Source organism: Panicum hallii, chromosome 3 (assembly GCF_002211085.1).
Source record: "Panicum hallii strain FIL2 chromosome 3, PHallii_v3.1, whole genome shotgun sequence".
Taxonomy (NCBI): domain Eukaryota; kingdom Viridiplantae; phylum Streptophyta; class Magnoliopsida; order Poales; family Poaceae; genus Panicum; species Panicum hallii.
This window is the reverse complement of record NC_038044.1, coordinates 56662-83992: the sequence shown is the minus strand read 5'-3', so window position 1 is coordinate 83992 and position 27331 is coordinate 56662. Positions and strand designations below refer to the sequence as shown.

At 45.9% G+C, this 27331-nt stretch overlaps 1 pseudogene; it reads left to right on the top strand.

The window, feature by feature from the left end:
* Positions 1-3092: 3092 nt before the first annotated feature.
* LOC112886602 lies at positions 3093-27311 on the top strand (annotated as a pseudogene).
* The last annotated feature ends 20 nt before the right edge of the window (positions 27312-27331 follow it).

The window sequence follows — 27331 nt, the reverse complement described above, 5'->3', positions numbered from 1 at the left end:
GGTGATGCTGCGGGGCCCACCAGCTCCACCACCACCACCACCTCCTGCTGAGCTGCTGGAGGCCGTGGGAAATTCGGTGGAGAGCGGAGCAGGCAGAGCCCACCACCACACTGAGTGCAGTGCAGTCTGCAGATAGAGAGATTCTATTCTCCTTTCTTCCTCCTTCCAGGGGTCACCTCGCATCATTTTCTTTTCTTTTTACTGCTGCGAGCGATGCGCTCGCCACTTGCTCCGCTGCCCTCCGTCCATTCCCATCTGAAGATCTTTCTGAAAGATTCGACTCAAGTGCTCAGTGGATGTGGGCCCCACAACATAGTGAGGTTGAGGCAACAAGCGGAGCAGGCTTTGTCTCTCGCCCTTTTCACGGATAAGCACCCTTTGGTCCTTTTCCGTCTTCATCCATATTTACTACCAGTATTATTTTTCTAACAGTGGCTGGAAGTAGCTTAAGATCAACTAAATCTAATAAGTAATAACCAATCTCTGCTAGCTTTCTGGTCATTATCATCAGGCCAGTCCATTATTCTCCACTAATCATGCATGCACTCCTTGTTACTTGGGATACACGTAGACCCGGCCTATATATACCCTTTTACTTACTTACACGTCAATATAACAAACATCTTTACAACTCGATTGACAAATCTACCACACACAATTCCATGTAGCTAGCTAGTCAAGATTGCACAAAAAAAATTACTCACCATGCAAATGCAAATGGCCAATTATATTCCACCCACAAACATCAACATTCCTAGCTTTACACAATCCAAAAGCTACCGGAAAGTGATGTTTGGAACCCCCACCACACAATTCCTATATCATTATTCCAACACACTTTAATTCGAATCAAATAGCATTGGATTGGTAGAGATATATCTTCATTGCTTTATTATTTGCCAAAATTTAGAGATTATATATATAGATCAACCTTTAATGATATATGCAGATACAAAAGAATAAGGGTGTCGGTATTTCGTACACCGGCTAGTAAATCCGCGTCGTGTTTCTCCGTAGTTCAATGGCTAACACTTGAAAGATAAGGGTTTAGACTGATTCCCTTAGCTCTGATAATATAATATATGCTTACACATGCTTTACATATCCAGCCAGATGTTGTTGTAGAAAAAGTGGGTAATAAGACGATTGCCTTTGCTAGTTGATGGAATAGCTTTCGCCCAAAATGCATGCCTCCTTTAATTTCTAGCCAAACTTTTCCCGGGCCTGTTCTTCTTGAGTGCGTCAAAGGGTCGGACATATGCTTTCACACTAGCTAGCTTGCTTGTAGACATAATCCTTTTCTCTAGAATATATAGTGCGATCCAAAACTTGGGAACTTTGATGACTCACATACATATGAAGCCAAATGAAATTAGCCTAGCTAGCTAGTGGGTCAACTGACGACATGGCTTAGATGCAATGAGTTTTTATCTTGTGGAACGGAAGGAGTTGTATGTTCATTTTGCGCGTGTGACTAGTTATTCTTGAGATCGATTATCAATCACCCAAGACATCAGGAGAGTACAAATAAAGGGTGTGTTCGTTTCCTAGGGTCTAAACTTTAGACCCGTCACAATCAAAGAGAATCTTGTCATTTAGAAGTATTAAATAAAGTCTAATTACAAAACTTTTGCACAGATGGTGCTAATTCGCGAGACAAATTTAATGAGCCTAATTAATCCATAATTTGCCACAGTGATGCTACAGTAATCATCTGCTAATCATGGGCTAATATACCTCATTAGATTCGTCTCCGGAATTAGCTCTGGGGTTCTGCCAATTAGTTTTGTAATTAGAGTTTATTTAATACTTCTAAATGACAAAAATTCTCTTTGATGTGACGGGTCTAAACTTTAGACCCTAGGAAACGAACACACCCAAAGTATATATACTTTCAGTATATTTTTAGCTCACTGCAAGAGATTTCCAAACTTGTACTGTGTAGTGGAAATAAGGAAAGAAAGAAATGGCTTTACCTTTACAAACTTTTCTTTGTAGCAGAAAATAAAATACACCGACTGTGTACTCAATTTGACAAGGTACTTAAGCAAAAACTGGTGGTTTTTTTTCCTTTTGAGCTGACACTACGTACATGTGCTGTAGTAGTAGTGTTGGTGTTTGTTACTCCCCCGTCCTGAAATATAAGGCATTTTGCTTCGTTGTAAGTCAAACTATTCTAAGTTTGACCAACTTCATAGAAAAGAGTAATAGTATTTTAATGTCAAATAAGAATAACTAGATTCACTATTAAATATATTTTTATAATTTACTTATTTGATATCTTAGATGTTAATATTCTTCTCTATAAATTCGGTCAAACTTAGACTACTTTAACTTAGAATTTTTTACTACCGACCTTTGATTTTTCTTATATATAGAAGTACATAGATATGGACATATATATGAAGTTATTCTTCCGGGTGAGAATGTTTCCCTTGTCATCATAACTCATAATGTATATACCTGCATTACTATTCTCCATCCAATAGCTCTAGAATACATGGACACATGTACAAATTAAAACAGATGGAATAATGAATCTTGGAATATGATGCTTCAAGTCAACCTCTAGTAGCTCTAGAATAGAATGTATGCTGTAGTGGAGAGGGAGGGGGAGAAGCTGTGCCCCTATTTGTCACCACGTAGTTGTCATTTTCGGTCTAGATATAGAGGCACCATGCATATCTTTCTATAACGACACACGCATGCTGAATCTTAAAAAATCATATAAATAAAAAAATCATAAAATGGAAAATCCAATTTTATTGGACTCCACATGAATAGATCTATGCAGTAAACATATTATATGATATAATTTAGTAAAATATTTGTTGTACTTTTAGATATAAATTTTTTCTATAATTAATTTATAGATACAGTTTTCGTGGTCGAGTTATGGTAAAATTTTTGTGATGGGCTAATTAATTTATAGAGAGAGAAAGATTGAAGCACGAGAGGAGAGGAAAAAAGCACCCTACACGAGACCAGAGGCGCTTTGCTTTGAGATGCGCGTGTCCAGACCCAGCACCCCGCGTCGTTTCCTCTTTCTTCTTCCTTCCACGAGAGGTCAAGAGCCTCGCCGTGCCGCCCACGCCGCTCGCCGCCCATCGCCCTTGCGCCCCCTTGCCCGATCCCTTGGTGCCGCCGCCGCCTTCTTCTCTCCAGGAACCCTACCGCCCCCACCGCCTCCTCCGATTCCCTTCGGCTGCCCGCCAGCGCGTAGCCCCGTCTGACCCTACCAACATGGCGTCGGACGATCCCGTGCTCGCCGCTTGCAAGGTACTACTATTTTCCTTCCGCTTCTTCCCCTCTTGTATACGGCGCACACACAGAGTACGCTTTGCTTCATTCCCTCCTGTAACCTATTGCCACTCTTCTTCTCAGAAAACTCCTAAAAAGTTCCATTAACTCACAGGTTCAATCAATTATTTCCTTCCAAAACTAGTAATGTACCTCCTTAGGGTCCGCACAACTGCGAATTGACCATGCCAATACCCTAAATTCGCTCCCTTTCTTTCCCTTTGCACTGTATTGGTTTGCAACTATCATAGGCTGGACAACTGGGACTTGGTATTCAAAATTGTTAACACTGCCAGTGTGCCCAGTTCGATTGTGATTATGAGATAATAACATGTTCTCTATATTTTTGCCTCAAAAGCTGGGCCACTTCAGAATAAAAGAGTTGAAGGATGTCCTGCATCAGCTTGGACTTCCAAAGCAAGGAAAGAAGCAGGTTTGTCCAAGTGTCCACTGCAACTTTATGTATCTTCTCCATACACAGTCGACATCCATTGCTCATATTTTGTGGTGCTCCATCTTATTGTGGTAAAACATTGTAATTGCCGAGATTTTTCAAGGCCATCATCAGAAAAGCATAAGCATAAGCTGCAATTCAAGAATGTCTCCGTGCCTTTTAGTTTCAGTAATTGGATTGGAAATAGTTACTTATGAATCAGGTGGTTTTGTTCTACAGGAACTAGCAGAGAGAGTTATGATAGCATTCTTCAATCAGCAGGATCAAGGTATAATGCATTGCTTTTCTCCAAAACTTATTTTTTTTGCATTACTGTTTTCTAGAACGTGAAATGATTTCAGCTATATTCTTCTAGTCTCTGAAGCGAATGGTTTACAAAAGGAAAAAAATGGTTGAAAGAGAAATGGCTGTGAAAATAGTTGAGAACACTTTTAGGTGAGTTCATATTTCTTTCTCATTGGCATGTCCCTATAGCTGTACATTACATGATTGACTCTTATGAAGCTTTGGCATACTGTCAGCTTTTGCCTTCTGTTTTCAGAAAGATGCAAGAACCTGCAAGTAATGTTGCAGTCTCAAGAAGCCACATTGAGTCAGGACACAGTGTGAAGTCTAAAAAGAAATCAGATGATTCTGGTGAGTTGAATGTCAAGGTCCGCTGCCCTTGTGGTAACTCCAAGCCCAATGATTCCATGATTAAGGTATAATTCTCATGAAAAGATTGAATTTCTAACTGTTTGATAGTCTTTTATGTCCCGTAGCTAAACCAGTAAGATTTCAGATTTTTGTTGTCCGTGGTCCACATCACTGCACAAGTCATTTTAGTAATCACCAAAGCATCCTTTTGTTTATATTCTGAAACATCGAAGTTGTTGATGGTCTAGATCACATTTTCACTCTTCCTACTTTATCTTTGAAGCCTGGAGCCTTGGTTGTGGCCATGAAATTCCAAGTTTGTTATAAAATGTAGCATCACATGTTTTTCTAAAACCTTTGTAGCTTTCTTTGATGAGATTTCCTACCTAGTTATGTTTGCATTGATCATTTTTTGCTCCTTGTACTGTGTTGATCCACAGTGCAACATAAGGCAACATGTTGGCTGTGTTGTCATACCCGAGAATGAGAAGTCTGCAAACAGTATTTCTCCTGACCTACCTTCCCGCTTCTATTGTGAGATGTGCTGAATCAGCAGGGCTGATCCGTAAGTTCTGTTAAACTTCAATATTGTGCTAAACTCAATGAGCACGAGTCACTCATTCATGATTCATCTTTGCGAACTTATGCCATTAGTGTGTTTTAGTTGGTCTGTGCCATCAATCATTTATGAAGATCTCCTTGTCCAATATCTTAAGATCTGATTGATCTGTATATTTTGTATGCATTCCTTTTCCACCTTTTTGTGTGCTTCCGTGTTCTACTTGTTTACGTTACAAGCATTATTTGCTTAGTCCTAAAATTAGATAGCCTATCATTTGTTACATAGTTTCCCACTGTAACCTGCAGTTTCTAGGTCACCATCAGCAATGTGTTACTCCCTGTATTAATAGGACCCTCTACCATAGCAGCAGACAGGTGAGTTATCCATTGTTTTATTGAAAGGACCAACACTAGGCCTAGAGGGGGGGGGGGGGTTGAATAGTCCTGGTTCAAATTTTTTTGAAAAAACTTGGCAGAAAAACGTCAGTGGCCAGATGATCCGGCACTAGGTCGGATCTTCCGTGGGTCGGATGATCCGGCCTAAGGTCGGATCTTCCTGCCGGGAGAAATGACCAACAACCTAATTCGAAATATACTTAACTTTTGACAATTCCCTTTGAATACAAAGTTGGTAAAAGGTATTGCAAAACCTATGCAGGTATCCAATGTATAAGATCTACACCTATCTAGTAGATCGGGTCGAAACAAGCTCAAGAACGATATGAACAACAATAAGTAAATTGAGACAAGATTTAATCCGAAGTTCACTCCACAAAGGAGCTACGTCTCCGTTGAGATGCTCACAAAAAGTCGGGCTGTCACTAGCCCCAAGTCTCTCACAATCAACCACAAAGGAGGATTGAGTTACTTACTATTGATCTCACAAAGAGATGGGTAATACAAACTTCCGGGAGCTCAAACCACAAGGGAATGGGAGCTTCCCGGCACCTCTAACCGTTTAGGAGCTGGGCTCCAAGAGTAACAAACGCAAATCGACGAATCAAAAGATGCTTCAAGTGCTTCTTGAGATGAACAAGTGAAAGCCCACGAAGTGCTCTCTTCCCGCACCCCAAATCTCACTTCCTCTCAATCCCTAGGTGAATCTTTGTAAGAATCAAGCTCTTGGATGGAGGAGAGAGTTGAAATCAATGCTGTGGAGGGGTGTTAGGTCGTAGGAAGCAGCAGCCATGAATGAGGGGGGTGAGAGGGTATAAATATCCCACCCTCCTCAAGTGACCGTTATGTGTAAACTGAGGGGTACCGGATCATCCGGCCTATAGCGGATCATCCGACCCAGCACTCACTTTAAGCACGAAAAGCTCTCCAGAATTCCCAGAGCCGGATCATCCGGCCAGCAATAGAGGGTTCCAGGTATAAAGGCCGGATAATCCAGCCTAGGGCCGGATCATCCGACCCAAGGCAGGGGGAAACAGCACGGCAGACTGTATCATCCGGCCTGGGGCAGAGGATATTGGCTGGCAGGCCGGATCATCCAGCCTAGGGCCGGATCATCCGACCCAGATGAATTTGGAAGGAAGGTTTTCTCAAAAAGGAGAATTTCATCTCAAATTGAAGCACTTTGACAACCTGGATCAATCGACAGCATCTCCCTTTATAGTACGGTGGTCCTATACTCAAATTCAAAATGAAAATTTGAATTAAATCACCAGTGAACTCCACCACCATACATATTTGAATTTGGGGCCTTCTTTTCATCTTCTTCTCAATTCTTTTCATTTTATTCCTGCACACAACTTCATCAAAGTATCATATCCCAAATTGTGATTGTCAAGAATCACCAAAATCAATTAGGGGTCTAGATGCACTTTCAATCTCCCCCTTTTTGGTGATTGATGACAATACCAATTTGGGCTCACAAGGGAGGAATAAAATCCATGAATTGTAAACAACAAAATGGAAGAGCTCCCCCTAAATATGTGCATGTACAACTCAAAGTGGTCTCAAATACCAATGCACAGATTTAGATGAACTTCCCCCAATACTTTGCATAGAAGTGCTGTGATGAAAATAACCGTGATGCATATGACAAGATATCCAAATCAAAAAGTGACAAATAACATTACACCATCCATACGCATCAAGCTAATAAAGATCAAGTTTATCATCACACTGCAAATAAGTCTTACAAATTATTAAATAGAAGTTCAACGATCACCAAACATAACACCAATACATAGTTCTTACATGTCCAATGTCCAAAGAGAGTTCGATAAGACATAAATAAAGATAGAATGACGATGACACCCAAATATCACTCCCCCTTTGGCAGCAAGCATCAAAAAGGAAGCTGATCAACAGCTCACTCGGTCTCGTCATCGCCGCCTTCTTCCTCTTCCTCTTCCTCTTCCTCTTCCTCCTCATCACTATGGGCTTGACCCCTTTGGAAAGGCATCTCTTGGCCTCCATAATCGAACTCAACATCATCACCAAACTGATATTCTTGAGGCACATAATCATCCCAAGGATTATAGATGGGTGGTGGAGAAGGAAAGTCTCGTGGCTCACAAACGGGAGAGTGAGGAATGTCTACTTTGGCCATTAACTCCTTTTGCCTCCTTTCCATCTTGAGGAGTTCCTCATCCATATATCGCCTATGTTCTCGCATTTCATGTGCATTTTGGCGACACATATTAAAGCAAGCAAAAATCCTTGAGCAATAAAGGATAACTTGCCTTGCTTTGACTTGAAAGCCTTGCGCCGGCGAGAGGTAGATGGTCCTGTAGGTGAAGGAGGAGGAGCTCGTGAAGATGATGCACCGGGAGTGAAATTCGAGGCATAGGCACCCGGAAAGGGTCCAGAAGCAGAAATCCCCGTGCCATGACCTGCTCTATCTTTCCCTTTTTGGACCGATAGGCCATGTGAGTGATGTTGGGCACAATGTTGAGCTGAGTTACCGTCTTGATCATGTGGAAGATATATGGAGCATAATGACATGCACTGGATGGATCAGATGAACAAGCAATAATCTCATGCGAAATAAACTCCATGACAGCAAATTTGGGGCGATCGGGGGCCATTTGAGCTAGAAGATTCTTTGCTCTGGAGGATATCTTATCGGAGTCACCACCTATAGGAGTGAGAGTGAACCTAAAGAGAGTGCTGAGCATCTTGTAGTACGGAGTGAGCCCCTTGATTTGCCCATACACAATATCTCCATAAGCTCGATCATACATGAATTGCATCTTGGAGGGCTCAAGTTCATTACCTTCATGCAAATCAACCTTGGAGGTGTCACGCCCCACAATGTAGCCACCCCCATAAACCATAGAGTCTCCGGTGTGACCAAATAAGGTACTGAACTGAGCCATATTATATCTGAAGCGCTTTCCTCCAAGTGACCAATGGATAGTTCGCCCATCTTGCTTAACAAAAAGTGTGGTATAGAATTGAGCCACAACCTCCTCATTCCAATCACATCAGAAACTCATGATCTCCACAAGATCCATCTCACTGCAGCGATCATATACAGCATCAACCACTTCCTTGACCGGTGACGACAACCACTTCAAGTAGTCCCAATTGATCCACCTTATCTCAGTGGTAACATGTTTCTTGGTCATGATGACGGACTCATACCAATCAGCTTGGTGAGGAAACCAAAAGCGAACATCCCCAAAGAAGCTGCGCTCAACGTATCTGGGATCTTCACTATGTCGAAGTGTTGATATAAAGTTGCCACCCCTCTTGTAATTCACCATTGAGGGGTCATGGGCGCAATGAGTTGGACGCATGATGCTAAGAACCATGGTTTAAAGATATGAACGATCAACGTCATCATCATACTCATCTGTGGAACGGCAAATGCTAGCTTGCTTCATTCTCGGACGACCACTGGAACTTTCTGCAGCCGTCGAGCCCCTTCCTTGAGTTATTTGTGCACCTCGTCCTCTAACATTCCTCCGAGGAGCGGTATTCTTCCTTGTCTTCTTATTGATGTACACCTCTCCGTCGGAGCCGGTTTCATATTCTGTGGATTCGGAGTCGGTGGGAGGACCCTTCTTCTTTGTCACCTTTTCCCTCACCATCTGGATCAAAAGATTAACAAGAATTCAGGATATGGATCGAGAGAATGAGATGAATTCATGAACTTGTTGTGCATCTCAGGGCAGGGACGGATGATCCGACCCTAAGTTGGATGATCCGGGCGCCGGATCATCCGGCCCACCGTCGGGTCATCCGGCCCTGCTCGGGGATGAACCCCAAATTCATGAATTCGAGAAACTAGCCCACCAAAACGTATGAAACTCTAGGCATGACCTCTATATGGGTAAAGAAGATGATTCACCGGAGGAAATCGCCTAAGACATCGTACATTGAGAGATCGGGGCAAGAAGATTTTGAAAGTAATACCTTTGAGTTTCTCGCGTGATTTGAAACGAAGTTCCGGAGTAATGCCGGATCTTCCGATGCGGGGGAAGCAAGGCACAAGAGGGCACGAAGAAATCCTGGTTGGCTCGAAAAATCGCCGCGCAAATTTTTTGAGAGAAAGGTGGCCGGTGGAGGAAATAAGGATAAAAACTAGGGTTCCAAATGGTCGGTTCTTATATAGGTGAAGCGCCAGGGCCGGATCATCCAGTGTAGGGCCGGATGATCCGACTGCTGACAGAGGGGAGAGGCCGGATCATCCGGTGGGAGACCGGATGATCCAGTACGTGGCAGAGATTATCCGGATGAAGGGGCCGGATCATCCGGTATAGGGCCGGATGATCCGACGGTCAACAGAGGGATATAGAGTAGAGAGTCGGGTGATCCGGTGTTGTGCCGGATGATCCAACTTTCACCAGAGATAAGAGCCTAGGTGATGTTGATTTGAGGAATTTGATCCGACGAAGATGATTGGAGGTATGGACATATAAGACCCTTGATTTAAAATGATCAGCCACATTCATCATTACATAAGTATGATCATTTGAGCCAAGGAAAGATCCAAAGATCTCAACACCAAAGATTTTTGAAAAACTCACACAAAAGAAATTTTCTTAGACTAAGCATCAACACAAGGTGTATACAACAAGTCAAGCCAAGTTACGAGAATCCAATATATTTAGCTCACTCCTCAAAGAACAAAACCATTGCTCATCGAGAGGCTTTGTGAAGATATCGGCCAGTTGTTTTTCGGTTCCTACTGATGGATAAGTCCTTGCTGCTGATCTTTGTGGTCCTTAGCAGCAGTTAGCATCTTGTAGTCCTTAGCATCTTGGACTGCAGGCATCTTGGACTAAAGGACAGCAGTTAGTGTCCTCTCTAGGACAGCAGTTAGTGTCCTCTCTAGGACAGCAGTTAGACTAGTGTTAGACTAGCATTATTGGCTTTGTTGCTGCCCAGCAGCCTGCTGTATATATATGTGGCCACCCCTCCCGTTGGAAGGTATGGCATTGTGAGTGTGAATGAAGAAAAACCCAGAAAACTTCCCAAACTTGAGTGTCATCCTCTCAGCTCAATGAGAGTGAAAATTGAGCTCCTAACATCTGGTATCAGGGCCGTACTTTCCTGTAGGTTGGATATCTCTTGCTCCTCCCCTTCCGAAGCCGCTGTAGCAGCGCAGCCACCACCAGCAGCTCGTGCAGCAGCAGCAGCTGCACCAGCCGCTGCAACAGCAGCAGTAGCAGCTGCTGCACCAGCCGCTGCAACAGCAGCAGCAGCTCCGGCTGCCTGTTCTCCCCCGTTCCCTTCCCCCTCTCCACGCAGCAGCCCCTTGGAGGCGCGCCATGTCCGACGCACCGTCTCAGCGCTCGGTCGCCTCGAGCGCACGGCGCCAGCAAGACGCCGAGCTCGCCGTGGCAGAGGAGCGCAGCCGAGCGACGGCTCAAGCCGCTGCAGCAGCGGCGAGGGCGGCCAGGCTGGCTGCAGCGGAGCTGGCAGCTGCCCGGGCGGAGGTGGAAGCAGCGGAGGCGGAAGATGCAGCGCGTGCGGCGGAGGTCGAGGTTGAGACCTTGCGCAGCAGCCTCAGCGGCTCCATCGCCGGCGACATCACCGCCGACGGGGACCTTGAGGGGTTGGCAAGGGAGAGGGCGCGGCAGCGGACCGCGCGGTGGGCAGCAGCCCACCCCCACGGCGGCGGCCCGGAGGCCGGCGCGCCCGGCGGCGGTCCAGGGGGCCGCGCGCCTGGCGGCGGAGGCGGGGCCCCTGGTGGCGGCGCTCCTGGCTGGGGTGCGCGCGGCGGCGCCCCCGGCTACCACGGCCTCCAGGCGGTGGTCAGGGACGTCGGTCCCGGCGGTGGGTGGCCCACCCTCACCAAGACCAACTACGTCGAGTGGGCCGCGGTTATGAAGGTGAAGCTCCAGGTGCGGCATATGTGGGAGGCAGTCCGGTACGGCGATGTCGACTACGATGCGGATCGACGGGCGCTGGATGCTCTCATCACAGCAGCCCCGCCCGAGATGCAGTTCACGCTTTCCAAGAAGCGAACTGCCAAGGAGGCCTGGGACTCCATCGCTGCGGCACGTATCGGCAGCGACCGCGCCCGCAAGACCACTCTCCAGGCACTTCGCAAGGAGTGGGAGAACCTGGCCTTCAAGCCAGGTGAGGATGTTGATGACTTCGCCCTTCGTCTCAACACTCTGCTGCAGAAGGTGGTGCAGTTCGGCGACGACACCTACGACGAGGAGAGAGCCGTCGAGAAGCTCTTCCGCTGCGTCCCCGAGAGGTACAGGCAGACCGCTCGGTCAATCGAGTCTCTGCTGGACCTCTCCACCATGACGATCGAGGAGGCGATAGGTCGCCTCAAGGTCGTCGACAGCGACGAGCCACAGCCTCCCTCGAGCGGCATCTCCATCGGTGGGAAGCTCCACCTCACTCAGGAGCAGTGGGAGGCTCAGCGCGGTGACAGGAGGAGGGGGGACCCCTCTCCCTCGACTGGTGGCCGCAAGCGCGGCAAGCCGCGAAAGGGGCGCGGAGGTGCCCAAGCCGGGGCACGAGGGCGCACCGAGGGTGGCGCCCGCGGAGATGCTCAAGGCGGCGCCGCTGACAGGCCCAAGGCGGCACGAGACGACGCCTGCCACAACTGTGGCAGGCCCGGCCACTGGGCCAGGGACTGCCCGCAGCGGAGGCGTGGGGTCCAAGCCCACGTCGCGGAGGCCCAGCCGGATGACGAGCCGGCACTGTTCCTACTCCACGGGGACATGGGGCCGCATCCGGCAGCACCGCCTGCCACCGCTCTACTCCACCTCGACGAGCCGCGTGCCCGAGTCCTCCTCGGCGACAGCTCTGACGACGACAGGGTCGATGGCTGGTACCTCGACTCCGGCGCCACGCACCACATGACCGGGCGGCGGGAGTTCTTCTCCGACCTGGACGTCGACGTAGGTGGCTCCGTCAGGTTCGGGGACTCCTCCGCCGTGGAGATCAAGGGCGTGGGCTCCGTGATCCTCACCGCCAAGTCCGGAGAGCACCGGATGCTCACCGGAGTCTACTACATCCCGGCGCTGCGAAACTCCATCATCAGCCTTGGGCAGCTCGATGAGAGCGGCTCCCGCGTGGTGATCGATAGCGGGGTCCTTCGCATCTGGGACCACAGTCGCCAGCTTCTCGCCAGGGTGGTTCGCGGGAAGAATCGCCTCTACATCCTCCATGTCAGGGTGGCCCAGCCTCTTTGTCTTGCAGCTCACAGGGACGACGAGGCATGGCAGTGGCACGAGCGCTTTGGGCACCTCCACTTTGAGGCCCTGAAGCGGCTCGGCGCCAAGGAGATGGTGCGAGGCCTCCCGTGCCTCGACCACGTGGAGCACCTCTGCGACGTCTGCGTGCTGACGAAGCAGAGGCGGCACTCCTTCCCCCAGCAGGCGAGTTTCCGAGCCAAGGAGCGGCTCGAGCTCGTACACGGGGACTTGTGTGGCCCGGTGACACCGGTCACACCAGGAGGACGGCGCTACTTCCTGCTGCTCGTCGACGACTTCTCCCGTTTCATGTGGGTGATGATCCTCGGCAGCAAGGGAGAGGCTGCGGACGCCATCAGGCGTGCTCAGGCTGCTGCGGAGACGGAGAGCGGCCGCAAGTTGCGCGTGCTGCGCACCGACAACGGCGGTGAGTTCACGGCGGCAGAGTTCACGGCGTACTGCGCGGATGAGGGCATCCAGCGCCACTACTCTGCGCCGTACAGCCCGCAGCAGAATGGCGTCGTCGAGCGGCGCAACCAGACGGTGGTGGGGATGGCCCGGGCCCTCCTCAAGCAGAGGGGCATGCCGGCTGTCTTCTGGGGCGAGGCGGTGGTGACGGCCGTCTACATCCTCAACCGCTCGCCCACCAAGGCACTCGACGGCATGACGCCGTATGAGGCTTGGCATGGGCGTAAGCCGGCGGTCTCCCACCTGCGGGTCTTCGGCTGCCTCGCGTTCGCCAAGGAGCTTGGCCCCATCGGCAAGCTCGACGACAGGAGCACTCCAGGAGTGTTCATCGGCTACGCGGAGGGTTCGAAAGCCTACCGCATTCTCGACCCGGAGACACAGCGTGTGCGCACGGCGCGCGACGTTATGTTCGACGAAGGGCGAGGATGGGCGTGGGACAAGGCGGTGGACGACGGTTCGGCTCCAACGTACGACGACTTCACCGTCGAGTACGTCCGCTTCGAGGGAGCCGGGGGAGTAGACAGCTCTTCTTCGCCGAGCGTGCCTACCCCAGTCCCCGAGCCTCCACCGACGCTGGCGCCCGCCACACCGGCGGCACCACGCCCTTCAGCTACGACTCCGGCTGCGCCGAGTTCCTCGGCTGCACCACCACAGCCGGCGACGCCGCGATCTCCAGTACCGATAGCCACTCCTCCGGGCCCGTCTACTTCGACACCTGCTCGTGCTGAGCGCAGTCCGGTGGAGTTCGCTACTCCGCTCTCTCATGACGAGGAGCGCGTCGACGCGTACCATGACGGCGAGCCGTTGCGGTATCGTACGATGGAGGACCTTCTCGGTGATCAGCCGGTGCCGGGACTGGTGCCTCACGACCTGGAGGCACAGTTGCATCTCGCATGTGACGACGGCGAGCCTCGGTCTTTCGCAGAGGCCGAGGGACACGCGGCATGGCGTGCCGCGATGCAGTCGGAGATGGATGCGATTGAGAAGAATCGCACTTGGGAGCTTGCTGATCTCCCTCGCGGTCACCGCGCGATCACCCTTAAGTGGGTGTTCAAGCTGAAGAGGGATGAGGCCGGCACCGTCGTCAAGCACAAGGCCCGCCTGGTGGCACGAGGTTTCGTGCAGCAGGAGGGCGTCGACTTCGACGATGCCTTCGCTCCCGTAGCACGGATGGAGTCCGTGCGACTCCTCCTTGCGCTAGCTGCCCAGGAGGGCTGGCGTGTCCATCACATGGACGTCAAGTCGGCGTTTCTCAACGGCGACTTGAAGGAGGAGGTCTACGTGCACCAGCCGCCGGGGTTTGCGATCCCCAGCAAGGAGGGTAAGGTGCTACGTCTGCGCAAGGCCCTCTATGGCTTGCGGCAGGCCCCAAGGGCGTGGAACGCCAAGCTGGATTCCACGCTCAAGGGGATGGGCTTCGAGCAAAGCCCGCACGAGGCGGCCATCTACCGGCGGGGCAAAGGAGGCAATGCTCTGCTGGTGGGTGTCTACGTCGACGACTTGGTGATCACCGGCACCAAGAATGCGGAGGTGGCGGCGTTCAAGGAGGAGATGAAGGCCACCTTCCAGATGAGCGACCTGGGGCCTCTCTCCTTCTACCTGGGGATCGAGGTGCACCAGGACGACTCCGGGATCACACTTCGACAGACCGCCTACGCCAAGCGCGTCGTCGAGCTCGCTGGGCTCCTTGACTGCAACCCAGCTCTTACTCCGATGGAGGAAAGGCTGAAGCTGAGCCGTGACAGCACAGCGGAGGAGGTAGACGCTACTCAGTACCGGCGTCTTGTGGGGAGCCTCCGCTACCTCGCCCACACACGGCCGGACTTGGCATTCTCCGTCGGCTACGTCAGTCGGTTCATGCAGCGACCGACGACGGAGCACCAGCAGGCCGTGAAGAGGATCATTCGCTATGTTGCGGGGACTCTCGACCATGGTCTCCACTACCCGAGGTGCCCTGGAGCGGCACACTTCGTCGGGTACAGCGACAGCGACCACGCCGGCGACATCGACACCAGCAAGAGCACGAGCGGGATCCTCTTCCTCCTCGGCAAGTGTCTCGTGAGCTGGCAGTCGGTCAAGCAGCAGGTGGTGGCCTTGTCCAGCTGCGAGGCCGAGTACATAGCGGCCTCCACCGCGTCGACTCAGGCGCTCTGGCTCGCTCGACTGCTTGGTGATCTACTCGGCAGAGACACTGGAGCAGTAGAGCTCAGGGTGGACAGCAAGTCCGCTCTTGCCTTGGCGAAGAACCCCGTTTTCCACGAACGGAGCAAGCACATCCGGGTGAGGTATCACTTCATCCGAGGTTGCTTGGAGGAAGGAAGCATCAAGGCGAGCTACATCAACACCAAGGATCAGCTTGCGGATCTACTCACCAAACCCCTTGGGAGGATCAAGTTCCTTGAGCTTTGCTCCAGGACTGGGATGGTCCAATCTTCCCCCAAGACGACGTACAAGACTTAGGGGGAGAATGATGGATAAGTCCTTGCTGCTGATCTTTGTGGTCCTTAGCAGCAGTTAGCATCTTGTAGTCCTTAGCATCTTGGACTGCATGCATCTTGGACTAAAGGACAGCAGTTAGTGTCCTCTCTAGGACAGCAGTTAGACTAGTGTTAGACTAGCATTATTGGCTTTGTTGCTGCCCAGCAGCCTGCTGTATATATATGTGGCCACCCCTCCCGTTGGAAGGTATGGCATTGTGAGTGTGAATGAAGAAAAACCCAGAAAACTTCCCAAACTTGAGTGTCATCCTCTCAGCTCAATGAGAGTGAAAATTGAGCTCCTAACACCTACATGACTTAGTGCGATATCTCTTTTGGCTTCGTGGTTTCTAAGAAAATGGTGTCTTATGTCAATATGCTTGGTTCTTGAGTGTTGGACCGGGTTGTTGGCTAGTTTAATGGCACTCTCATTGTCACACAAAAGAGGAATCTTTTTATACTCACAACCGAAATCACTCAAGGTTTGTCTCATCCAAAGTAGTTGAGTACAACAAGCACCGGCTGCAACATACTCGGCCTCGGCGGTAGATAGCGCAACGGAGTTTTGTTTCTTAGAACTCCAAGACACCAAGGACCGACCAAGAAATTGGCAAGTCCCTGTTGTACTCTTTCGATCTACCTTGCAACCGGCATAATCCGAATCGGAGTAGCCAAGTAGGTCAAAAGTGGAGCCTTTGGGATACCATAAGCCAAGGTTTGGAGTATGCACTAAATATCTAAAGATTCTTTTAACAGCCACTAAATGACATTCTTTACGATTGGCTTGAAATTTTGCACACATGCACACACTAAGCATGATATTCGGCCTAGATGCACAAAGATAAAGAAAAGATCCAATCATGGAGCGATATACCTTTTGATCGACCGATTTTCCATCTTCATTGAGATCAAGATGTCCATTTACAGCTATAGGAGTCTTGATGGGCTTAGCATTTGTCATGTCAAACTTCTTGAGCATATCACTTGTGTATTTGGTTTGATATAAGAAAGTTCCGTTGTTTAATTGCTTGATTTGAAAACCAAGAAAGAATTTCAATTCACCCATCATAGACATTTCAAACCTCTTTGTCATGATTCTACTAAATTCTTCACAAAACTTCTTATAAGTGGAACCAAAGATAATATCATCAACATAAATTTGGCAAACAAACAGGTCCTTGTCTACTTTTTGAATGAAGAGAGTAGAATCAGCTTTACCCATTTCAAAGCTGTTCTTAAGAAGAAATTCCTTAAGGCATTCATACTATGCTCTTGGAGTTTGCTTGAGCCCATAGAGCGCCTTATGGAGTTTGTACACATAATCGGGAAATTGTGGATCTTCAAATCCCGGAGGTTGCTCTACATATACCAACTCGGAGAGAGGTCCATTTAAGAATGCACTTTTCACATCCATTTGATATAGCTTGAAGTCATAATGAGCGGCATAGGCTAGAAGAATACGAATGGACTCGAGCCTAGCCACCGGAGCATAAGTCTCACCGAAGTCTAGACCTTCAATTTGAGTAAAACTTTTAGCAACCAATCTAGCCTTATTTCTTGTGACAATACCATGCTCATCTTGCTTGTTCCGGAAAACCTACTTTGTACCAATTACATTTTGCTTGGGCCTTGAAACCAACTCCCAAACTTCATTTCTTGTAAAGTTATTTAGCTCTTCTTGCATTGCTATAACTCAATCCGCATCACCAAGAGCATCTCCTACCTTAAGAGGTTCCAAAAACGAAACAAACGAGTAACATGCACAAAAGTTTACTAAACGTGAACGAGTAGTTACCCCTCTTCGAATACTCCCAAGGATATTATCAACAGGATGATCCCGTTGAATGTTTTGATGAACTCTTGGGTGAGGGAATATTGATTGGCGTTGAATTGGCTCATTATCATCGCCCTCATCATGAGAACCATCAACTTGAGTATTTTCACCACTAGCCCCCCCTTGATCATTACCACGATCATGATCGTCACCATGAGCTTGATCTTGATCTAGAGAGGAACTTGTTGGTTCGACTCTTGTTGATGATGATACATTAAGATTAGGATAAATATTCGGAGTTTGGATTTCCGCTTGCTCTTCTTCTCGATCTTCATGAGGTCTTACTTCTCCTATACCCATCTTCAAGATGGATTGATTTGGAGGCTCTTCATTACCTACAAGGTCATTTTCATTTTCAATTTGCTCTACTTGAGAGCCGTTTGTTTCATCAAATTTCACATCTACCGTGACCTCAACACACCCGGAGGTTTTGTTGAAGACCCGATAGTCATGTTCGTTAGTACCATAACCAAGGAGAAAACCTTCATCAACCTTAGGTGCAAACTTAGAACTTTTGGTTTTCTTGTTAAGAATATAACACTTGCAACCAAAGACTCTAAAGTAATGCACCTTTGGCTTGTTACCGGTGAGGATCTCATATGGAGTCTTGCCCAAGTATTTTTGAAGATAGAGACGATTCACGGCATGGCAAGCCGTATTAATTGCTTCGGCCCAAAATGAATCCGGAGTCTTGTATTCATCCAGCATAGTTCTAGCCATCTCAATAAGAGTTCTATTCTTTCTTTCAACAATGCCATTTTGTTGAGAGGTATAACGAGCTGAGAGCTCATGCTTGATCCCTTCTTCATCAAGATATTCCTCCATATTAAGATTCCGAAACTCCGTACCATTATCGCTTCTAATATTCTTAATCTTCAATTCAAACTCATTTTGTGCTCTTCTAATAAACTTTTTGATAACTCTTTGAGCTTCACTTTTATCTTGCAAGAAGTATACCCAATTGTATCTAGAGAAGTCATCCACAATCACAAGACCATATTTATTCCCACCAATGCTAACATAAGCAATTGGACCAAATAAATCCATATGAAGTAGTTTCAAAGGTCTTGAACTAGTCAATATGTTTTTGGGTGGACGAGGAGCACCAACTTGTTTTCCGGCTTGGCAAGCACTACATAACCTGTCTTTCTCAAAAGTAACATTCTCAAAAGTAACATTTGTTAGTCTTAGGATGTGCTCACCCTTTTGAAGTTTGGCCAAATTCCTCATGCCAACATGGGCAAGCCGACGATGCCAAAGCCAACCCAAGTTAGATTTTGCCACTAAACATGTCTTAGATTCCACTTTATTAGTTGTGAAATCAACTAAATAATGTTTTCCCTTTAAACGACCTGTAAAAGCAATAGAGGAATCCTCCCTTCTCAAGATGGTCACACCCTCATTAGTAAAGAGACAATTGTAGCCTTTCTCACAAAGTTGTAAAACGGACAACAAATTGTACCCCAAAGTATCAACTAAATAAACATTAGTAAGTGATGAATCTTTTGAGATAGGGATATCACCTTGACCAACAATATCACCATAATTATTATCGCCAAACATGATTCTTTCAATAGGCGAGTCATATTCTTCAAGATTTGTATACATTTTCTTCTCTCCGGTCATATGATTTGAATAACCGCTATCTAGCAACCATGTAGGGCCACCGGAGGAATATGGCTACAAAACAAATCAAATCTTGATTTTAGTTACCCAAATAAGGTTGGGTCCTTTAGGGTTAGATCGAGACATCTTGGGCACCCAAACACTTCTCATCATTTTCTTGGCATGAGCGCCAACATACTTGACTACCATCTTCCCATTTTGATCCCACATGACCGTGTAATCAATTGTGTAGTTAGAAAATGGTTTGCGCTCAATGATCTTCTCTTTTTCCTTGAGATTGGTTTAGTCCTTGTTAACCTTGCTAAGAATCTTAACGAAGGGTTTTGCTTCAATGTTGTTCACCCTTGATGTACCACGAGCAATGTTCATCAACTCTCCAAGATTGGTGCCTCTCTTGAACAAGGGCACCTCATATCCATTTATTTTTCTTGTGCCATTTGATCTTCCACCTCGTGTGAATCCGAGTCCATCCTTAATACTAGGATATCTCTCGGCCTTATATGCCGGATGTGACTCGAATACACTCTTACCTTTGGCTTTACTCATGTCAACCAACTTGTTCAAATTTTTAATTTGAGCATTTTTTGCTTTGATCTTTTCTTCTAGCTTAACAAGGTTAGTTTCACAAGATTTGATATCAATTGAATAACATTTTGAGCAACCTTCACTAGTGGAGACATTTGGATCATGAGTTCTTTTGGAGTTGGTTTTGGCATTTTTCAAAGGAGTGTTAAAGTTAGCTTCAAGATCTTTATATCTGACCTCTAGACTTGAATGCCTTACTTGAAGCTCACTATATGCATTCTTTAAATTAACAAACGAGTCATTAATTAAATATGCTTCCTTTGACATCCTCTTAAGAGAGTCATTGGCACTTGACAAGTCAAGTGTCAATTTATCAACCTTCATCTTTTCCTCAACTAGAGTCTTCTTAAGGGCAAGGTTTCTTTCCTTTTCAAGGATAAGCAAGTCTTCTTGCCTCTCGAGAGTCTCTTTTCTCTTTTTCAATTTCTCCATTAGTTTTTTAATTTGTTTATAGCCCTTTTTACCAAACTCATTTATCATGTTTCTTTCTAGTTCGGCCTTCTCTTCATCTAGGTTATCTTCTATGTCACTAGATGTTGAGGGAGTAGATGATGGAGGAGCAGAAGCATTTAATACCTTGGTCCCTTGATCCATAAGGCAAATGGGAAATTCATCATCACTTTCGGAGTAGTTGTTGAAGAGTCTTTGAGTTGGTGTAGGGGCTTGAATATCAAGAGTTGCTATTTCTTCTTTGTCGGAGTCATCACTTGACTCCCAACCTTCACCAACATGGGAATTGCCATGTTTCTTATTGTATTCCTTGCTCTTTTCCTTTTACTTCTTCTCTTTATCATTGTATTTGTCCTTTGATTTATTGTCCTCCTTGTCATTTTTCTTGTGAGGACAATCGGCGATGTAGTGACCTTTCTCGTCGCACTCATAACATCTTCTTTGGTGAACCGGCTTCTTGTCACCTCTTCTCTTCATGAACTTCTTGAAGTTCTTCACCATCATGGCGGTCTCTTCGTCGGTGCTATTATTGTCACTTGAGTCTTCCTTCTTCTTAGACTTTGAGGTCTTCTCTTTTGACTCATTCTTCTTGCTTGGTTCGGCCTTTAGAGCAATTGCTTTGATTTCACTTTGTTCAATAGACTTGGACACATCCAAGTTGTTCATCTCATAGAATTGCAACTTGTTGAACAACTTCATGGGTAGCATATGCTTAAACTTTCTTTTGTCTCTAATCATGGTTGCAAGCATTGGATTCTTGGGAGCATATGCTCTAAGCATTTTCTTGGTGACTTTGTGCTCATCCCAATCCTTACTACCAAGCATCCTTATCTCGGTCACAAGAAGCTTCAAGCGATCATGCATTTCTTTAAGACTTTCATCCTTCTTCGTGACAAAGAATTCAAGTTCCCCTTGAAGAACATCCATCTTTCCTTCCTTAACCACATCCGTTCCTTCATGAGACAATTGGAGTGTATCCCAAATGTCCTTTGCAATTTCAAGCCCTCTTATCTTGTTATATTCATAAGAGCTTAGAGAGCTTCGAAGAACCATCACAGCTTGAGCATTTCGGAATAAGTCGTGTTCTTGCTCTTTTGTGTGAGGGGGTTAGCGTTGATATCCACACCTACAACCACAATAGTCCAAAGAGAGGGATGAAGACCATATAACCCATCAAAGTGAGGAACTTTTCCCATTGAAACCGATGTAAAGGCAAGGTTAGCGGGATCAAGAGTTCTATGAGAGGAAGAAGTATCATATGAATGAGACACCGCATGAAGTCCTGCAAGAATTTCTTTCTCCTTCAAGTTCTTCTTGAGAAGCTTTTGTGCTTTCTTTTCGGCTTGTTCGGCAATCTTCTTTCTTATCTTCTCACTTCGTTTATTTTTCTTCTCCGCTTCCTCCAAGCTCTCATCAACATCGCTTATAGCGAAGTCATCATCATCATCTGAGCATGATTCCACAACCACATGTTCTTTCTCGGAGGATGCACCAATACGGGAGTTATCACCGATCCCGGCCATAGTGTGTTTCCCTTAGCGGTTAAGCCTTAATCAAGAGATTAGGCTCTGGTACCAATTGAAAGGACCAACACTAGGCCTAGAGGGGGGTGAATAGGCCTTGTTCAAATTTTCCTGAAAAAACTTGGCAGAAAAACGTCAGTGGCCAGATGATCCGGCACTAGGTCGGATCTTCCGGGGGTCGGATGATCCGGCCTAAGGTCGGATCTTCTTGCCGGGAGAAAATGACCAACAACCTAATTCGAAATATACTTAACTTTTGATAATTCCCTTTGAATATAAAGTTGGTAAAAGGTATTGCAAAACCTATGCAGGTATCCAATGTATAAGATCTACACCTATCTAGTAGATCGGATCGAAACAAGCTCAAGAACGATATGAACAACAATAAGTAAATTGAGACACAAGATTTAATCCAAAGTTCACTCCACAAAGGAGCTACGTCTCCGTTGAGATGCTCACAAAGAGCCGGACTGTCACTAGCCCCAAGTCTCTCACAATCAACCACAAAGGAGGATTGAGTTACTTACTATTGATCTCACAAAGAGATGGATAATACAAACTTTTGGGAGCTCAAACCACAAGCGAATGAGAGCTTCCTGGCACCTCTAACCGTCTAGAAGCTGGGCTCCAAGAGTAACAAACGCAAATCGACGAATCAAAGGATGCTTCAAGTGCTTCTTGAGATGAACAAGTGAAAGCTCACGAAGTGCTCTCTTCCCACACCCCAAATCTCACTTCCTCTCAATCCCTAGGTGAATCTTTGGAAGAATCAAGCTCTTGGATGGAGGAGAGAGTTGAAATCAATGCTGTGGAGGGGTGTTAGGTCGTGGGAAGCAGCAGCCATGAATGAGGGGGGTGAGAGGGTATAAATACCCCACCCTTCTCAAGTGACCGTTATGTGTAAACTGAGGGGTACCGGATCATCCGGCCTATAGCCGGATCATCCGACCCAGCACTCACTTTAAGCACGAAAAGCTCTCCAGAATTCCCAGGGTCGGATCATCCGGCCAGCAACAGAGGGTTCCAGGTATACAGGACGGATCATCCGGCTTAGGGCCGGATCATCCGACCTAAGGCAGGGGGGAACAGCACGGCAGACCGGATCATCCGGCCTGGGGCAGAGGATATTGGCTGGCAGGCCGGATCATCCGACCCAGATGAACTTGGAAGGAAGGTTTTCTCAAAAAGGAGAATTTCATCTCAAATTAAAGCACTTTGACAATCTGGATCAATTGACAGCATCCCCCTTTATAGTACGGTGGTCCTACACTCAAATTCAAAATGAAAATTTGAATTAAATCACCAGTGAACTCCACCACCATACATATTTGAATTTGGGGCCTTCTTTTCATCTTCTTCTCAATTCTTTTCATTTTATTCCTGCACACAACTTCATCAAAGCATCATATCCCAAATTGTGATTGTCAAAAATCACCAAAATCAATTAGGGGCCTAGATGCACTTTCATTTATCCTTGTGTTATTTGTACAAATAAACATGAGATAATTGTACTCTGGATAACCATATTCAAATCGTGAGTCTTGAGCAACAAAATGGCTGAACAAATTGCTTCATTTTATTTTACAAGTTAACTAAACCATGATATTTCTGCAATATGCATAACTTTTGTTTGTGATTCTTGCATATGCCCAGGTCATATACTGTACAGTACACCACGAAAAGCTTTCAGCTATCGAGAGCTAACAGAGAAATGCTACAGAAAACTGAATATGATATTCAGGTCAATTCTATTTCCTTTTTTTTCATTTCCCTTAAACTATTAAGTTTGCTTAGGATTATCATGGAACTACCTGTGTATTGAATTTCTACCTTGAGTTTCATTAATAGCGACTATGTTCAACCTGTCTGCGTCCAATTTTTCTTACTTGAGTTTGGATCTATTTTTTTATGCAGGTTTGGTGTATACTTCTGAATGACAAAGTCCCTTTTAGGACACAGTGGCCTTTACACTCTGATATGCAAGTTAATGGTATATGGCTTATTAAGTATAGGGAGTCATATTTTCTGATAGGATTTTGGTGCAAGTTGTTTATTGAGTCAAAAAACTTAGTCAAGGGCCATCTGTTTGTATCTAGTGAGTTATATTGTTCACAATTTGTACAAAGAAGAATGGAATGTAGAATCAGACACCTCACGTTGAGTCAGATACTCAGATTATGAGATCTGTGTTTGTGTCCAAGTAACATCTGACTCAACTTTTATTGTACAGCTTGTCATGCTTTTCTCCTTTTCTTGGGGCCTTGTGATGGGTGATTTGTGCATGCACCTCATTAGTCATTGCTTGTGCTTGTACATGCATTAATATCTGCAATATAGCAACATATGTCCTTCTTCTAGCTGTAGTTATGATATAAACTGCGGGAACTGTCCTTTAAGATTGGACAATAATAATAGATCTGAACTACTCGTGTTGGCAATTAATTATTTCTCAGGTGGTTAACAGGCAACCCACACAAAAGTTAGGGGCTAATGGTAGAGATGATGATCCACTAGGAAGTATCTTTTGTTTTGAAGCTTGCTATTGTGTTTATTTTTTGTTAATGCATTATTATCTCCATGTGTTCATCAGTTATAGTTTTTTTCTTGTATGTTTCCTTTTGACTCGAAACATGTCTATGTAACACAGTTAACAGATTACCTGAGGGAGGGGCCTAACAAGATTGCTCTGTCGAGAAATGACTCGTACTTTCTGTTGGGGTATCAGAATTGCCAAGAGGAGATCTCTGGAACAGGTGGGACTTTTTTTTATATTTAGTTCATTGTTAAGCACCAGACTCTCAAGAAACACATATTTTACAGAGCTTATATTTGAATCAGCTGCATTTTATGTGTTCCTTTTTTGAAAAGTGGATAGGCATTGGCAAATAGCAAATACTTTTAGATGTCTTGTATTGTTCTTGGGCATGTCCAATGCTTTTCAATATATTTGAAGCTTTATCCTCTATCTCTATGCACCACAGATATGGAGATGCTTGCTTGCTACTCAATTTTTTCTTTATTCTTACTATGTCTAGACTTTGATTATCTCTCAAGTGGATTCCTTTGCAACCTGTAAGGCCTTGCCCTCTTGGCAGCATAGCTATTTTATGCCCTGAAAGACTCCACATGGAGCTTGCATTTAGTGTTATAGCAATATTTCAAATCCCCGTTAGTCTTTGCTAGGATTGGTGTTTCGTAGCGAAAAAACTAGTCAAAGAATAATTTTTTCCAAAGATTTTGCAGGAAAAGATCATAAACTGGCTGGTTTCTTTTAGCAGCTACTGCAATAAGATGATACCTAGAAAGTGCTGAACACCTGAATTTGGAACCCTGTTTTATTGTTTCTAGTTCTTCTTTATGCAACTTTGATAGCAGGCAGTTCCTAAATTTGGTGCCAAAGGAACAAGATGGTGAGAAGTTTGATGATGCCCTTGCTCGCGTGCGTCGCTGTGTTGGTGGTGGAACTGAGACAAGTAATACAGACAGTGATAGTGATATTGAAGTTGTGGCTGATTCTGTCTCCGTGAATCTTCAATGCCCTGTAAGCACTCTGTCTACAGTACATGCTTTAGATCCTTAATGGTCTTCTTTTAAATTGACTAATTGCTTTGACGTCTATTAGACCTGAGAAAAATATTGGATTATTAGTATTAGCCAGCAAAGTCATTCTCTATGTTGTAGCTGTAAGCTCATGGTTCTTCAGGCTTACATATTTTCTCGATTCACATGTTTTTCTGTGACTCCCATTTTAGAAACAATATATTTGATGCATAGTATTCTTTGCACTCCTTCGCAGAAAGACACTTTTATGGCCTATTCTGTAAAGCATGCCTTCCTTGATAAAATCTATTTTATATCATGACAGATGAATGCTTCAAGGATCCAGATTGCTGGTAGGTTCAAGCCCTGTGCTCATATGGGTTGTTTTGATTTGGAAGCTTTTATTGAAATCCTTGCTTGCAGTGGCAGTGCCCAATTTGCTTAGAATTACTCTCTAGAGAACATAATAATTGATCCTTACTTCAATCGCATCACTTCTTTGGTGAGTTTATTGTGGACATGAAGTACTTTTTCATTGCTACATTTTTTTCAGGTGCACATTGTTTCTGATCTGTTACATTTTGGTGATCCAGATCAAAATCTGTGGTGATGATGCATCTGAGATTGATGTCAAACCTGATGGTTCCTGGAGAGTGAAGGGCAGATCAGAACAGAAGGATCTTACACAGTGGCATCTACCGCATGGTACACTCTGTGTGGCCACAGATACAGCAACCAAACCCAAAATGTGTATTGTAAAGCATGAGATTAAAGAAGAGCCGTCATCTGAAGATGTGGGTTGTCATCTTAAGTTGGGAATTAGAAAAAAGAACAACGGACAGTGGGAAATTAGTAAGAGAGGGGATACTGATTTGGTGCTGTCTTCTGATAATGATCACGCAAGACACATGGAAAATAAAAACTCCACTTTGTCATGCAGTATTGACGACACTAACATTGGAGATGAAGGCTATAATTTGGAATTGGCAAGAAATGATTATCCTATGACCCATGTCCATGATCTTGATTCTTCAGCCTCAGATGAAAATGCTCCTCCTTCAACAGAGCAGGATGTAATAGTTTTGAGCGACTCAGATGATGATGTTGTCATGGTGTTGTCTCCTAGTGCGGTGAACTGTGGCTCAGCACATGACACTGGAAATCTGTTTACACCCAGCCCACCTGAAACTTCAGGAGTGTGTGGTGAACAACTAGGTGGAGGCCCAGATGAAACCCCCTTTCTTGCATTAAAAGAAGGTTTTGATGATCTGGGGCTGTCATTTTGGGAGTGTCGTCCCCGAGATGATCCTACTTACCAGATGGCTGATCTGGGTATACTGGTGACAGATAATCCTGGCGAAGTTGATGAGCAAGTTTATGGTGGTGATTTGGGAGTAGCAGCGGCCGTGGCAAACCTGCTGGAAGATGGGCATGATGGTGTGTCGCAACCTTGCACGTCTACTGAAAGAGATGGTGCCATTAGTCTTGCTAACTTGGGTGACCGGACTCAAACATGTGGTGATGGCCATCCTGAGAACCGGACAGCTGGCAGCATTAGTGGCGATGAAGATTGTTTAACTAATGCCAGAAATGCGCCTCAGAAAAGGAGGAACCCTGGAAATGGAATAACAGCTTTACATGGTATGACAGCAATGGTCTAACTCCTTTTGGTTTTGTGCGATTTGTTGTGATTACCTGTCTGCCCCTTGCAAGTCCTTGTCCGATATGCTGGCTTAGATTATTAGAATCGCATATTGTTGCTACAAGGTTATTGCCACTACTGCCTCTAGATTTTTAGTGAAAATATATTCATATATGATTCCCTGAGTGCAGGTTCAGCTGCGGGGAGCAGGAATGACTATGTGCTGACTGGAGCTCCACCTGAGGAGTGATGTTCAGTTCGACCGAGGTTGATACTAAGTGTTGACTCAGATTCTTATGATTAGGAGTATGCATTTGTGTTGGCTGGGGAGACGTTGAGTTGGACCGAGATTGATACTAGGTATCTGACTGGATGGCTAGCTGCTGGTTTGTTTCATTGGTCCGTGTGGTGCCTAATGCCTCTCCTCTATCTCTTTTTGGTTAGGTCGTAATATGTAAAAATGCAGTTTACAAGAGCAGCGTTGAATGAATTGATAGATAGGGAGAGATGAATTATAGCAGTAGGCAGTAGCAAAGAATGTTTTTGGATGCATGCGATCTATTCGCTGAGAAAGTGTGGTGCCTAATGCATCTCTTCCATCTCTTTTTGGTCTCCGGCT